Consider the following 16,237-nt stretch of genomic DNA (forward strand, 5'->3'; position numbering starts at 1 on the left):
AAAGGAGCTGGCTCCAGCACAACCCCTAAGCTAATAAATATGAAGGTGGGGTGACTACAAGATGGCAGACAGCGGTACAGAGACCAAATGGCTTGGAGTCATGCCAAGTAATACTGTCCTCGAAGCTGAGGTAGGACTCCAGGAAAAAAAAAACATCAAAAGGAAGATGATATTGCCCTTTTACAATTTCTGCTGGACCTGTTTATCATAAAGGGCTTGACCCCTTTCCCTTTGTCTGGCGGATACTCACAGTAGTTAATTGGGAGCTGAGGTTATCAATCCAGGGAGACATCAGAGGAGAAAACTGGGAGTAGAAGATGTGGGGGATTAAGTGCCAAGAATGCTTATTACTTAAATCAAAGTCTTTGATTTACCTTTCTAAATTGATTACATTCTCTTTGTTCTTCACCCTCTCTTTATCAGGGATTCTGATCCTTTCTTTCCTTTTTAAGCTCCTTTCCCCATCCCTTAGTTTAGTGTTCATGTTTGCTATATTTATGATTAATCCCAACCTGAATGTATTTTCCCTCTTATTTACCCTTTTCTTCTCTATCTATTCTCTCCTCTCCTTATCAAATTGAATGTATGTCTACACCAAACTCTTTGCGGATGTGTACATTCTACCCTCCTTTGACCAGTTCTGATCACAGGAAGATACAAGTGATCAAACCCCATCCCACCCCCATCCTTCCTCATTTTTATAAAATTCTATTTGAATTCCCCAACTATGTGAGATACATCCTTCCCCCATCTCTCTCCTTTCTTTCCTAGTGTATCCTTACCTTTTAAGATCATTGAAGTAAAAGAAAACCACTCCCAGGCCCTCATCTCTTTTGGTTCCTTCTATGACCCTGATAACAGGGTTCTGAAAGGACAGTTGTACCATCTCCTTCTCCAGAATGTAAACAATTTACCCTTATAAAGTCCTTTCTGATTGTTCAGTTGTATTTTCCTTTTTATTTTTTCTTGTCTCTTGTGTTTGTATTTCACAGTTTCTACCTATTCCTCTTCTTTTCATGAACAATGCTTGGAATTCCTTTATTTCACTGACAATCCGGTTTCCCCCTGTATGAGTTTACTCAGTTTTTTTGAACAATTTATTTTTGGCTGTAGGTCTTTATCATCTACTTTTGGGATATCAAATTCCATGCTCTACGCTCCTTCATAGTGGTTGCTACTCAATCTTATGCAATCTTGAGTATTGTCTAAAGGGCAAAACAAATATATTCAAACAAGATACATACAGGACAAATTGGAGACAATCAACAGAGGGAAGGATAGGGAAAGTCTTCTTGAGGAAGGTGGGATTTTAGTAAGGAAACCAAGAGGAGATGAGGAAAGAGAATTCTAGGCAGGATGGACAGTGAATGAAAATGTCCATTCAAGGTACAGCAAGAAAACCAGTGTCATTGGATCACAAAGCATGTAGGAATTAATAAAGTATAAGAAGACTGTACAGGTAGGAGAAGGTCAAATTACAAAGGAGTCTGAATGCCACAGAAGATTTTATATTTGATTCTGGAGGTGATAGGGAGCTTCTGGAGTTGATTGACTAGGAAAGTGACTTGCACTTTAAGAGCCTGAATTTGAGAACTGAGTGAAAGATTAATTAGAGTGAGGAGGCTTGAGGCAGGGAGAACAAACAGCAGACTAGTGCAATAGTTTAGAGTTTAAGATAATGCAAGCCTGGACAAAGGTGGTGGGAATGTCAGAGGAGAGAAGGTAAAATGTTTAAGACTTGGCAACTGATTAGATATGAGGAGTGAGAAAGAGTGAGGAATCCAGGATGACACCTATGTTGTAAGCCTGAGTGAAGGTGGTGCGCTTGATAATAATAGCGAAGCTTTGAAGATGAAAGGACTTGGGGGCAAAAGTGATGCACTCAGCTTTGTATGTGTTGAGTTGAGATGTCTACAGGACATCCAGTCTGAGATGTCCAATAGGAAATTGGAGATGTAAGACTGGAGGCAGGAGAGATGTTAGAGATGAACAAGAGCTCTCTCTCCTCAAATATCTCATAATGCTCTGCTTGGGCCTTTCCTTTGCCCTTATCTTATTCTCTCTAATATCACAGTTTTTTGTGTCCTTGTCCTCCCTGCCCCCACCCCATCAAATTGTGAATTCTTGGAGTACAAGGTCAGTGTCATTTATCTTTGTGTCCCTAGCACCTTGCACACAGTGGTCATTTAATAAACGGCTGATGAATTGTTTACTTCTTTCCCTGGAAGACTCCCTGAAGTTATTGAAGCAGCCTGAGCCACTGTTGCTGTGAGCTGAAATTCAATTCAATTCAACAATCATTTATTGATGCCCATTTTGCCAAGAGCTCCTTGGCTGCAAGAAGCCCGGGTGGCGTGTGGCCGGGGAGCTTGCCAAGCAATCTGTTCTGAGCGGGGCTCAGAAATGGGTAAAATTTGACAGCTTGCCATGGGGTAAATAAGATTTTCTTTATTGTTTTTTGTTCTTTGGAGTAGATGAAAGAGAGGAAGAGAGGGGGAGAGATTTGACAGCCTTTCTCACATATAAACAAAGGCATCTGATTCGGCAAATGTGGATCATGAGCACACCATGCAGCAAATCACAGGCACTGCAATGCAAGGGCTGGGGAGGCAGGAGTGAAGTGAGAAGATGTACGCAAATATCCATGAAATATGGGAGCATCAACAAAGGGCCAAGAAGTAGCTATGGTATAATAGAAAGGGAGAGGCCCAGGAAAAATGCTGTAAGAAATCTAAGGAGGAATAAGCTCACTGTCAACCAGTGAAGGGAAGAAGTGATACCTGAACTAGGCCTTGAAGAAAGGACTTCCCAGAATCCAGGATCTAGAAGTAGAAGGGAACCCAGGACCATCTAGTCCAACCCCATCATTTTACAAATGAGAAAACTGACGGCTTGGGAAATAAAAAAACTTGTTGAAAGTCATTCAGGGAATTAGCACCACCAGAAACAGTGGGTCCTTTGACTCCAGACTCACAGTTCTCTCCACTATACCACACTTCCTCTTTTAACTCACAGAGATGGAGTAAGAGGAGGGATTCTGTCCTAGACAATGGGACAGTGCAAGCATAAGCAAAAGTCCCACAGTAAGTACACCTGGAGCTCGTGGGTGGACTCAGATATGAGGGAGAAGAGACATTCTAGGACTAACTGGATAAGAGCCTCAAAACTAAGTCAACATAAACTTTGATATTCAATGATCCCAATGCGAAGGTGGGCACAGAGGAGGCTGGGACATAATATGTTTGGTTCAGGATTAAGGAATTAAAGAGGTTAGAATTTTGCATGCCACAAAAAAAGTCGTGCCTGTCGATCATGAATATTTCCTTAAAGAAGAGAATTTAAAGGTACTAGACATGCTAACAACAAATCACAGAAAACAAAACTAATTTCATCTTTATAGACAAAAATAACTTGTTCCTGATAAGAGTTAGAGTTCACTATTTATGAATAAGCTATCTAAATAGTGTCACACCACTGACTAGTTGGAGGAAAAGTCAAAATCAACATCTAATTAAAAAGACAAAGATGAGGAGATGACACTATGCACAATTACAGCTGCTCCAAGCTGACCTATTCAAATAAGGTGTTGACTGAAAAAAGAACTTGTTAAAGATAACACTATAAAGATATTGACTTTTATTTGTACTTCCTTCCTTCTTCCTTTCTTTACCTTTTTTCCTTTTCTTTCTTCCTTCCTTCCTTCCTTCCTTCCTTCCTTCCTTCCTTCCTTCCTTCCTTCCTTCCTTCCTATCTGGCCTATTTGCCTCACTCCTGTGGGTCTCTGTATTAATGTCAAACAGTTTCAGATACCTGATTGACTCAATCCACTGCAGTTCAGAAACACCTAGTTCAAGAAATCTGACATCCTTAGCCTCCCTGGTAGCAGACACTGCAGGCATGAACCACCATGCCCAGCAAGAGCATTTTTTTTTCTTTTTGGTCTTTTATTTACTTATTTTCTCCCCCCTCCATCGCACCTCCTCTCACACCCATTGAAAAATCAAGAAATATTATATCCATTATACATATAAAGTCATGCAAAATATATTTCTATATTAGCCATGATGCAAAACACACACACACACACACACACACACAAAATAAAGAGAAAACATATACTTCAATCTGACTTCTGAGTTCATCAGTTCTCTCTCCGAAGGTGGATAGCATATTTTATCATGTCTTTCGAAATTATCTTGGATTAATTTGTTGATCAGAGTTGCTGTCTTTCACAGTTGATTATCACTGCAATACTGCTGTTACTGCGTACAACGTTTTCCTAGTCCTGCTTGCTTCTCATTGCATCAGCTCATCTAAGTCTTCACAGTTTTGTTCTGAAATAATCCCCTTTATCATTTCTTATAGCACAAATGTATTCCATCACAATCATAAACCATAAATTGTTAGTCATTCCCCAATTGTTGGGCATCCCCTTAGTTTCTGATTCTTTGCCACCAATAAAAGAGTTGCTACAAATATTTTTGTACATATGGATCTTTTTCTTTTTTCTTTGCTCTCTTTGGTGTATAGAACTAGTAGCATTATTTCTGGATCAAAGGGCACATACAATTTTAAAGCCCTTTGGCATAGTTCCAAGATGTTCTACAGAACGGTTAGACTAGTTCACAACTCCACCAATGGTGCATTAGTATATCAATTTTCCCACCTTCCCTCCAGCATTTGTGATTTTCCTTTTCTGTCCTCTTACCTAATCTGATGGGTGTGAGGTGGTGTCTATGAGTTGTTTTAATTTGCATTTCTCTAACCAGTGGTGATTTAGAGCATTACTTCATGTGACTATTGATAACTTTGATTTCCTCTCAAAACCGCTTCTTCATATCCTTTGACTATTTATCAACTGGAGAGGGGCTCTCATTTTATAAATTTGATTGAATTCCCTCTATGTTTGAGAAATGAGTCTTTTATTAGAGAAACTTTCAGTAAAAAATTTTTCCCCAATTCCTTATTTTTCTTATTCTTTTGGCTCTACTGGTTTTATTTGTGCAAATACTTTATAATTAGATGTAATCAAAATTATCCATTTTACCTCCTATAAAACTCTGTCTTGGTTTGGTCATGAACTCTTTCATACGACAGGTAATTTTTTTCCTTTTTATTGTTGTTTTTCTGTCATTTCAGTTCTGTCTGACTCTTAGTGACCCCATATGGGGGTTTCCTTGGCAAAGATATTGGAGTGGTTTGCCATTCCCGTTCATTTTACAGATAAGGAAACTGAGGCAAACAGGGTTAAGTGACTTGCCCAGGGTCACACAGCTAGTAAGTATCTGAAGCTGGATTTGAATTCAGTTCTTCCTAATTCTAGGTCTGGTGATCTATCCCATGAGTCACATAGCAAATTTTTTTCCTATTCCCCTCATTTGCTTATGACATCATCTTTTATGTCTAAATCATGTACTCGTTTTAAGATTATTTTGGTATATAATGTGAGATTTGGGTCTATGCCTAGTTTTTGCCAGGCTGCTTTCTAATTTTCCCAGAAGTTTTTATCAAATAGTGAGTTCTAGTACTATTTCTTATAGAAGTCTAATTGACAAAGTAATTACCACAGTGACCCCAGAAATCATCTTAGTCAGCAAGCACTTTACATACTAGCCAGACAGAGTCATGGCAGCCAAACTCAATATCATGTTCAAGTACCAACACATTTTTAAAGCATTACAATGAAGAGAGATAATGTAAGATTATGAACAGTATTGCTTTATAAAACAGTGAAATGGAATATCAGCAAGCAACTAAATGGAAGTTCTTAGAACGCCAGAACTGTCACTTTTCCATTTGTAGGCTCAGCACATTGCATAATGTCTGGAATAGAAAAGGTGTTTGATAAATGCTTGTTGGTTGACTGCTTAAGTAGTTTCCAAAAGAAGAAATATAAGCTGTCACCCCTCCCAAAAACAATGTTAAAAATTTCTAATATCAGATAAACAAAATTGAAAAAATGCTGAGTTATCATCTCACATTCAACAAAGTAGTAAAGATGATAACAGTTCAGAAAATTCATTGCTGGAAGGTCTGTGAAAAATTACTTGTAGAGCTATAAATGGGTTCAATCTTTCAGGAAAACATTTGGAATTATGCAGGATAAATTATGAATGTGTTCATACCCCTTGATCCAGAGAGTCTACTACTAAGACTGTGTCCCAAGAGTTTTATTGACAATCAGAAATAACTCCTACTTACAAAAATAGCCATAGCAGAATTATTTGTGGTAATAAAAAGCAGGAAACAAAATATATGCCTAGCGATATCCCTTTGGAGGATTTACAGGAAAAAAAAAAGGACAAGAGTCTCAAAGGATAAGAAGCCATAGATGAGTTGAGATGGACATACCTGGAGGCTGTACCTATGCAGATAAGATGACAGACTCATCAAAGTACTGTCTGTTTTTCACTGCTTCTTCCTTATCCCTGTTCTTTATATTTCCTACAGTACCTAACACTGTTCTGAACTCATAATAGGCAGACACCAAATACTTGTCAGTTAATTGATCACAATACTTCTGGATCTGTATTCATTCAAATGTATTTAGCTGTCCCATGTGCAGGTTAATGATGACTAAAAACCTACCATATGTAACATTTACATCACTGAGTACTTCAATGTGTCTTTCAATCTCTGATTGCCACAGTCCTTAGTAAGCAATAAGTAGAATAATTCAGCTTCTTTGCAGCTCTGTGTTCTAATCCTAAGGATAATCCACAAGGGGAAAACGTCAAAATACATTATACTTAACAGAAGCAAAGATCCCTTATGAGTGTTTCCCAGATCCTTAAAACTGAACAGTACCCTACTTAAAGCCATTGGAGGCACGATGGAAGAAGTCACCAGTAAGGTCTGTCTATCCCCTTGTCCCTACCCACAGGGGGAAAAAAATTAATGGAATGAGTATACAAAGTATCCCCATAAACTGAAATGGGTTCACAACTATTTCACCTTCCAGAGAATGGGTTGCAGAGGTAGGCAGACATTCAGGTAGTAAATGGTATTTCCAGATGGAAATACATAGATGAGGTGGAAAGAGCAAAGATCTAACATTTCTTTTCCTCCTGGGAGCTGAAAACATCTGCTGGTGTAAGATTTTTTTTTTTTTTTGTCTCTAACTTGGTATATCTGCACACACAAGCCCTGGCTTTGTTATTGCTGGGGAAGGAAAGGAATGTTAAGCTCTCTATTTCAGGCAGAACTGAAGATGGCAGGACCCTTAACAGCCAATAAACCAAGGAAAGCTATTTAGAAATCCAGGAGACAGAGTACTTGTGTCTGTCTTAATGTGTCCCGTGGGACACAGCAGAACAATCGTTAGCTTCAATAAGCACACAAAATAGTGCATCGGGGACAGAGATAGTCATAGGAAATCCTCATAGGCGGGAAACAAAAGCACCTAATTACATCGACACCAATTCACCAAGGTGTACCTGTGGGTTGGTTGATGGCGTTCCACATGAATGGCTTTCAGTGTGTGGCTACTGCGGCAGAAATTTAACTCAGAAAAGCTCTGTGGATGAGGCCAGCAGCTGACACAGAGGGGGCAGCGGTGGAGGAGAGCTGTAGACAAAGCTCGCTCATTCAAACCCACAGAAGGGAAAGCCAAGGGGAGTTACTGTATCCCATTGCTTAACACAAAGCCTCATGCAACGTTGGCACTTGAAATTTTTGTTGTTATTGATGATGACAGTTAGAAATGTGGTAGAGAAAATGGAAAGACTTTCACCTCTCTTTAGTTTCTTTATCTGTAAAATGAAGGGATTGAATTAGACAGAACTCTAATTAGTATGCAATAACATGACTTTGCCCCAGGGTACCAGCATCCCAGGGACACATTTCCTCTTCAAGGAGACCACACTGCCTGCCTCTTTTCCAGGTCCTCTACCCACCCAGGCTTTGAATTAGGAAGCCCTGGATTTGAATTCAGACTCTGGCCAAAGTCACTGAACCTCTCAGATCCTTCAGTTTCCACATGTAGAAAAGAGGGATATTTTGTGTGTATACATTGCTTACGCAAGTAACATTTGAAAAACACTTCATAAACCTTAATGTGTTATGTAAGATGTCAGTTATAGTATTATCAGAAGTGAAAAAGAATATTTTTGAATAAATATTGTTTCAGAAGATAGTGTGATGTAAGGCAAGGATCACTGGATTGGGGGTCAAGAGGTTTATATTCTAGTTCTAATTTTGCCCAAAAAAGTAGCTGTGGGACATCAGGTAGGTCCTTTCACCTCTCTGAGCTTCAATTTCCTTATCTATGGAAGGTTGGATTAGACAGGACTGTAATTAATATGAACAGGACTTTTTCCCAATGCATCAACCATCCCAGGAACTTGTTTCCTCCTCAAGGGAACCACAGATACTGTCCCTTCTCCTGGCCTTCCACCCACCCTGGCTGCTATATAGAACAATACCACCCCCTCTCTGCCCCACCCTTTATTCCACTGCCTTAATGATGCCCATATTTGAAAAATTATAGAAGTGAATTATTGGTACTTCATGATACTTCATCAATCATATAAGCCCCAGGTATTTATTGGGCACTTACCTTATGTTCAGAATCAAGCTTAGATACTGGAAAGGATCCAACTTGTTGGAACCAGCTCTTACCAATCTGATGGAACCAATTGTTCAATTTTTAGTGAAAGTCTTGATCCCTTTGTTGTTGATGTTAGTCAGTAGTTTTTCAGTTGTGTCTTACTTTTGACCCTATTTTGGACTCTTCTTGGCAAGGATACCGGAGCGGTTGGCCATTTCCTTCTCCAGTTCATTTTACAGATGAGGAAACTGAGGCAAACAAGATTAAGTAACTTGCCCAGGGTCACAACTAAATATACTAAATATATATTAAACATACTAAATATCTGAGGCCAAATTTGAATTTAGGAAGATTTGTCTTCCTTACTCCAGAATGGCACTCTATCTACTGCGCCACCTAGCTGCCCATTTATACCTTAAAAACTGGCAAAGCTACAAATCAGGGCTTGATTTATTGTTTTGTGGTTGTCTTGACTTAAGAAAATAATGGAGAAAATGTTAATCGTTCAGATTAAATGTAAAAGTGTGTATGTCATACATTTTTCTTGGAGCTGGTTGTTTCATATTTATCTATACACCACAGAAGAGGACTAAAAAGGTTACCAGGTATAGGCCCTATTTTCCTTCTATCATCTGACAGATATCACTTCTTATGGGTTATGAAACGCTTTCCGTTCAGAATCTTCTTTGATCCTCAGAACAGGCTTCTGACGTAACAACATAGATACTCTCATCTCTATTTTACAAAAGAGGATATGGAAAGGTTGGCCACTTACCAAAGGACATAGTGAATATGCAGCAGAACTGGGATTATTATGTGATTGTGGGCAATCACTTAACATCTCTAGACATCAGTTTCCTCATATATTTACTAAAAAAAAAATACTTAAACTGTTCTATATCTCAAGCAATAAAAATGTAATCACACACTACTTAAAACTAACTTTAGGGCAGTAGTTGTTGTAAAGTGATTGTACCACAGACCTCTTTGGCAATCTAGTCAAGCCTATGGGTTTCTTTTCAGAATGATATTTTTAAATGCATAAAATAAAATGAAATACAGAGGATTACAAAGGAAACCAGTTATATTTAAATAGTTTGTTGTTGTTTAGTCGTTTGTGTCCGACTGTTCATGACCTCTTTTGCGATTTTCTTGGCAAAGATACCATCAGTTACCATTTTTTTCTCCAGCTCATTTTATAGATGAGGAAACTGAGGCACACAGGGTTAAGCGATTTGTCCAGGGTCACACAGCTAATAAGTGTCTGAGGCTGGATTTGAACTCAGGTCTTCCTTATTCCAAGCCCAGCTCTCTATCTATTGCACCAACTAGCTGTTCCATTGAAATAGTTACCAAAATATTAAAACAAAAGATAAATTCATGGGCCCCAGATTAAGCTCCCCTACTCCATAGGGTTTATTAATGTCACTGGTCTGGAGTAAGAAAACCTATCCCACCTCTCAGGCTCCTCCCTTACCAGGTATCCACAAAAAAAAAAAAAAATGAATCCTAAGAATGTGGGAGTTTGCTCTTTATAGACCTTGTACCAAAGGAGTTGTTCAGAGGCTGATAGTATCTAGGCATTTGGCACAAAGTCATTAGCTGGCAATTCTGTTTGTTAATGCACTAAGTGATCTGGAAGAGCCTAGAAAGTTTCTTCAATGGTCAAGAATTGTGACCTTGGGCAAAGTCCTCTAACCTCCCTAGCATTTAGTTTCCACATTCATGAAACAGTGGAGTTAAAGATATATGGATTTTGATGTGCCTTCTAACCCTTAATCTTATGGTCTATATAGACCTACCATCACTGGTACACATAAAAAAGGTTGTAAGGATACATATTCTAATCAATCCCATTGGCCACCCAATTTCTCAGCTGTCTATTCTGGTCCTTGGGAGGTAGAGGTAGAGCAGCACAAAGTAGATCCAGGAAAACATGCTCTCACCCAGAACTGCAGATTAGGTATTACCGGAGAAATCATATGGGTTGGAGGTAACAGCGTGGATCTTTTTCAAATGTACCAGCAGAACCCAAGTACCTTTCCTATGAACCAGCATGAATAACCTAAATAAATATTTACAAAGGATGGTAATGTTTCTGTAGTGGGACGGGGTAGGATGGGAAAGAGGTTATATTCAGGCACTAATGGATCTATCAGTTGTTCTTTTATAAATTTTAATTTGCTTTTAAAATATAATTTTAAAAAATTTTATTCTGACCTTGACAAACATGAGCAATATGTGAATTTCCTTTCTATTCAACATTCTAGCTATTTCTGTCAACCTTTTGCCTCCTCTCCGTGGGAGGAGTACAGTCTGCTCAGACTGTATCAATAACTGTCCTACCTACCCCACAGGGTTATTTAGGGAGATCAAAAGAGAGAGATATAAAAGCACATTGAAAGTACAAAATACTATACAAATGTGACTATACAGGGAAGCTCCCATTTTCTGATCCACATTGTCAGATATCTATGGGCTTGATTCTCCTGATCTCTGCCAGCACAGACTGATGGTGCTTTGTTGCCAAATTTTCACAATAATTTCACATCCAATGTGTTGTGATATTTCAAAAATAGTCCATGTTCTTAATCATGGCACGTGCAGGGGCAGGGGCTGGGAGGGGAATCTTGATTATCAATATGGTGCAGGGTTTATCTATATCCCAATTCACAAAGATACATATACTGTGTCTGGCACAAATCACGAATCATACTTATAAGGTTATTGCTTGTATTACTCTCAGTACCTTGCTTATGATTTTTTGTTGTTTAGTCATTTCAGTCGTATCCAACTCTTTGTGACCCCATTTGGAGTTTTCTCCAAATGAGGAAACTGAAGCAAATAGGGTTGAGTCACTTGCCTAGGGTTACACAGTTAGTGAGTGTCTGAGACCAGATTTGAACTCAGGAACATGAGTCTTCCTGACTCCAGGCCCAACACTGAATTGTAAACACAGAAATGAATTAATGATAACATAGTGGGCCAAAAGAATACAATCACTCCAAGCCATCTAAAGTCAAGTTAGTCAAGGCTAGTCAACTTTATCATTTTGATAGACAATTAATTGTTCAATGGTAGAATTACTTATCTATAGCACTCAGGTTTAGTGGAAAGTCATTGAAGTAACCAGATTGCTTAGGTCACAGTTCATTTACTGAGTATTATATAGATGACCTTATTCCCAAGGAATATGGTGCATTGGAAGAATCTAGCTCAGAGATAGCATGAGGTACATTTCAGTCATATCCCACTCTTCATGACCCCATTTGGGGTTTTCTTGGCAAAGATACTGAAGTGATTTGCAATTTCCAGAGGAGGAAACTGAAGCAGACAGGGTTAAGTGGCTTGCCCAGGGTAACATAGCTAGAAAGTGTCTGAGGCCAGAATTGAACTCAGGAAGATGAGTCTTCCTGACTTCAGATCCGGAACTCTATCCACTCAGTCACCTAGCTGCCCAGCTACATAAGGTAAATACATTTCAATTAAATCTAGGTAAGAGAGTCAGAGCCATAACTAGGGCCAGGACTTTGACCCATGGGGCCAAACCACATATTTTTCTGAGTGTACTGCAGTGGGAAGAAGAACTTCATGGAATTACATATAGTCCATATTCATTTATCAACAGATATTATGCACTCACTATATATTCAGCTCTGTCTTACCTGTTCCTGGATAAGTAGTCCTTAAACTACAAGGGTCCGTGAACTTGTTTTGTTTTTTTAATTTTAAAAAATATTTTGATAAGTACATTTAAATATAATTGGTTTCCTTTGTAATCCTATGTATTTCATTTTATGCATTTAAAAACACTTTCTGAGCAGGGATCCATAGGCTTCACCAGACTGCTAAAGGGGTCTATGTCATGAAAAAATGGTTAGGAACCTCTGCTTTAAAGAGTTTATGACCTAATTAAGAAGGCAGGCTTATACACATGAAATAACTAGAAAATAAAAAGCAACTTTATATAATCCAGTACTCACTGTTGTGGTACAAACAATAAGTTTAATGTGTGTTCCCAAAACCCTGGGCTAAACCAACTCAGCAGGAGACCGATAATGCTTTTTCCCCAAATAGATGGTTATGGCCCTGAGAGAAGAACTTACAACTGAGGAGGAAGATATCCCTAGGACCCAATACAGTGCTGAACATGCAGCAGGTACTCAATGAATACTTGCTGGTTGGCTGACTTACTTTTTTTCTTTTCTTTTTCTGCTTTGCTTGGGAAGATTTGTGTTTGTTGGGAGCTTCTGAGCATGCTGGCTGGTTTTGTTTTCCCTTACAAGTAGAGACAGCATCAGGAGTTGACTGCGATGGAGGAAGAAGTTTAGTAAAACTATATGCATGTTGGACTTAGGAATTATTTAGCTGCCCCTCAGATGAATTGATAGTCAGCTAGGTGGCACAGTATATAGAATGCTGGGCCTGGAGTAAGGAAGATTCATCTTCCTGAGTTCAAATCAGGTCTCAGACACTAGCTATGTTACCCTGGACAAGTCACTTAACCCTATTTTGTGTCAGTTTCCTCATCTGTAAAATAAGCTGGAGAAGGAAATGGCAAACCACTCCAGTGTCTTTGACAAGAAAACCTCAAATAGGGTCACAAAGAGTCGGACATAACTGGAAAATGACCAAATGACAAGATGAACTGGGTCATCACTGCATCAAAAGAAGACTGGGAAAAGAAGTGTGAAAGCATGGTCCTGTAGAAATAAGGGAATGATCTGCATGGAAATAGAGACTTTGGGAGCTATTGGGTACCAGTTCTGTGTTAGGAGAGCTGGATAAAAAGGGATGGTAATTAACCCTATTCTATTTAAGGATGGTTTTATTTGGTAATGAACCACTGTTTTATGTAAACTGAACAGCATTCTGAAATGGTGAATCGTATTAACATAATGAAGGGTGGTCAGGGGAAGCTGAAAATCATGAGAGAGTTGAAAAGGTTTTCTAACATATAAACCAATGAATGACTGGTGGTCCTTGGTAGTCCTAGAGTCCCTTCCCTATGCGTAAATTTTCTGTGACTCGTTGCAACTTATTGCCTGGGTGACTGGGCAATTCTGTTTCCTCTTCTATAAAAATGAATGAGTTGGACCAGATGACTTCTAGATTTAAGCTTCAGATTTAAGATCTCTGATCTTAAGTACCCCTTCATTCTGAAAATATGCTCCAGGGATTTTGTGTGTGTGTGTGTGTGTGTGTGTGTGTGTGTGTGTGTGTGTGTGTGTGTGTGTGTGTGTGTGTGTGTGTGTGTGTGTGGCCTGGATGGTGGTTGCAGATATATCTTGTCTGTTTGGGACCATGCATACAAATAGCATTATTGTGCCATGTTGCCAAGGAAAGCCCTGTTAAACTCTAGTAGAGGACAAGGAAAGGTGAAGCTACCTGGAAAGTGATTTGACGGAAAAAAGAAACTCAGGAGAGAAGCTAATGCTTCAGACATAGTTCTGACTAGATTGTAAACTCCTTGAAAGCAAAGACCATGTTTTCCATATTTTTGCATTCTGTTACCTTGCACATAACAAGTGCTTAATAAATGCTTGATGAATAATGAATAATTATATTTTCAACAAGTATTTACAGAAATAAATACCAAGCCTAAGAAAAATGTACAAGGGGCCCCTTTAATAGCCTGGTACTGGGACGAAGAGCCAACTTACAGCCTAACTATGATACATAGGGCTGTTTGGTTTGGTGACAGGGCACAGTTGGACTTGTAGAATATTCTAATCCATGTAATAAAATCTCATGGCAATAACAAAATTCTCTTCTCTAGAGAAGGTTCCATACCAGAAAACTGGATTTTGATTTCATACTACAGCAATTTTTTTTCAGGTTATTATGCTAGAAGATTACTTCTTTGCCTCCAACAGAAGGCGTATTTGTATGTGTACATATGTTTGAGAGGAATTTACTGAAAAGACATGGGTATTAGACCATCTGGCAAAGCTTTCACAGCCAGCATCCTTTTTTAGTCATCCCTCTGCTTTTCATTCTTAATGCTCTGAGACCAGCTTAAAGAAAGGAGCAACCCTGCTGAAAATACTGGGTCAAATTAAGACTTAGATCAGGCTTCTGGATGCAGGGAGAAAACCTGCAGCAACCACCATGATGGGGGGGTAAGGAGAAGGGAAGAAAGAGAATAACATCCTTAAAATCTTATTACTGGCTCCTGGGGAGTAACCCTGTCCCTGATATTGCATTCAAATAAATCACATAATAAAAGGTAGGCTAGGAAAATAGAATTATTAGTTGGTATATCTTATGGGCCCCTACTAAAGAGATTCATAGCTCATCCCCTGAGTCTTCATTGTTCCACTTGCTCTCTGCGTGGCTGGTTACAAATTTATTCCCTCACTGCAGTTATGAAAGATGTTTCTTTCCATTCTCCTTTAGTTTTTAAAATAGGGACTAGACTCTGAATTCATTGATACAGGGAATTCCCAGATGTTATTTTTCCATTCTCTTTTAATTTTTAAAATAGGGACTAGACCTCTGAATTAATTGATAAAAGGAATTCTGACATGAGCAAATTCCTCCCCCCCCATGCAGGGTGGTGCCTACTCTGTAACTAATAGCCTTAGAAAGGTGCCTAAGGGCTACTAGGTGGTACAGTAGAGTCCAGAGGACATGAATCCAAATCTGACCTCAGACACTTATTAACTGTGTGACCCTGGGCAAGTCACTTAACCCATATAGCTATAGTCTCCCCCACCATCTAAAAAAAAGGTGCCCAAAGAAGTAGAAATTAAGAGAGTTGTTCACACAGCCAAAATGCATCAGAGGTTGGATGTGAATCTAGGTTCTTCCTCTTTCTAAGGCCAACTCTCTATCCTCTACCCCATGCTAGCTCTCTCTCTTTAAAAAAAAAAAAAATATGAATTAAAAAAATTTAGCTTATTTGTGGCATCTCAATGCTTAAATGTTCAAAATAGAATTTATATTATCTTCCAAACCTGACCCTTTTATTTATATGTGAGACATCATCCTATCATTGGTCCAAGTTCACAACCCAAGAGTTAATCTTAACTGTACATTCTCTCTCCCTCATTCCCTACCCAATCAATATCCAATTAATTGAAATTTTTTTGTCAATTCTGTTTTGTCAATTCTGTCCATTCTGCTCTCTAGCATCTTTCACATCTTTCCCCTTCTCTTCCCCTACACAGGCAGCTACTACCCTAGGGCAGATCCTCATGACTTTTGGCTATTTCATTACCTCTTTTATGGACTTTTCTTCTCCTATTCTCTCCCCATAGAGCCTATACCCTCTTTTAAGGTTACTTCTCTTTCAAGTGCCACTGACATTGAATTTTTTAAATCATCTGTTTTAGAAAAATCTACTTAAAACAGTATCCAAATATTTCAGGCATTATGAAACTGCTGCTTTTATCCTGCTCCCCCATCAAACTCCTGTGTTTTTCCACAGACATTTTTAAAAATAGTGCTAGGAGGAACACCACAGCCTGAAAGAGGTCATGAAAATGCCACATTTAAGGACAATTCCATATTCCATTACATAGCTGGCAGTACTGAGGTAAACTTTCTCTCTGCTACTAGGACATGAAAGATGTTCCTTCTCTTTCTCTCCCTCTGTCTCCTTCTCTTCTTCCCACCCTCTCCCCCCCCCCCCCCCATAGCTTTCTATTCAAGTTCTCACAGCTGAAAGGGAAGGACATCCAAGAG

General features: G+C 38.9%; 1 long non-coding RNA gene across 18 annotated transcripts in view; it reads left to right on the plus strand.

The window, feature by feature from the left end:
* LOC140506301 (uncharacterized) overlaps positions 1-16,237 on the plus strand; it is a 74,247-nt gene that overhangs the window by 44,894 nt on the left and 13,116 nt on the right. For 3 of the 18 annotated variants that reach the window (XR_011967854.1, XR_011967860.1, XR_011967867.1), the window contains one exon: positions 12,626-12,707. The exons of the other annotated variants lie outside the window; for them this stretch is intronic. This is a non-coding gene — a long non-coding RNA (uncharacterized lncRNA). The remainder of the gene's footprint in view (positions 1-12,625; positions 12,708-16,237) is intronic. 18 annotated transcript variants of the gene reach the window in all.

This window comes from Notamacropus eugenii, chromosome 5 (genome assembly GCF_028372415.1).
Source record: "Notamacropus eugenii isolate mMacEug1 chromosome 5, mMacEug1.pri_v2, whole genome shotgun sequence".
In the NCBI taxonomy this organism is placed as follows: Eukaryota; Metazoa; Chordata; class Mammalia; order Diprotodontia; family Macropodidae; genus Notamacropus; species Notamacropus eugenii.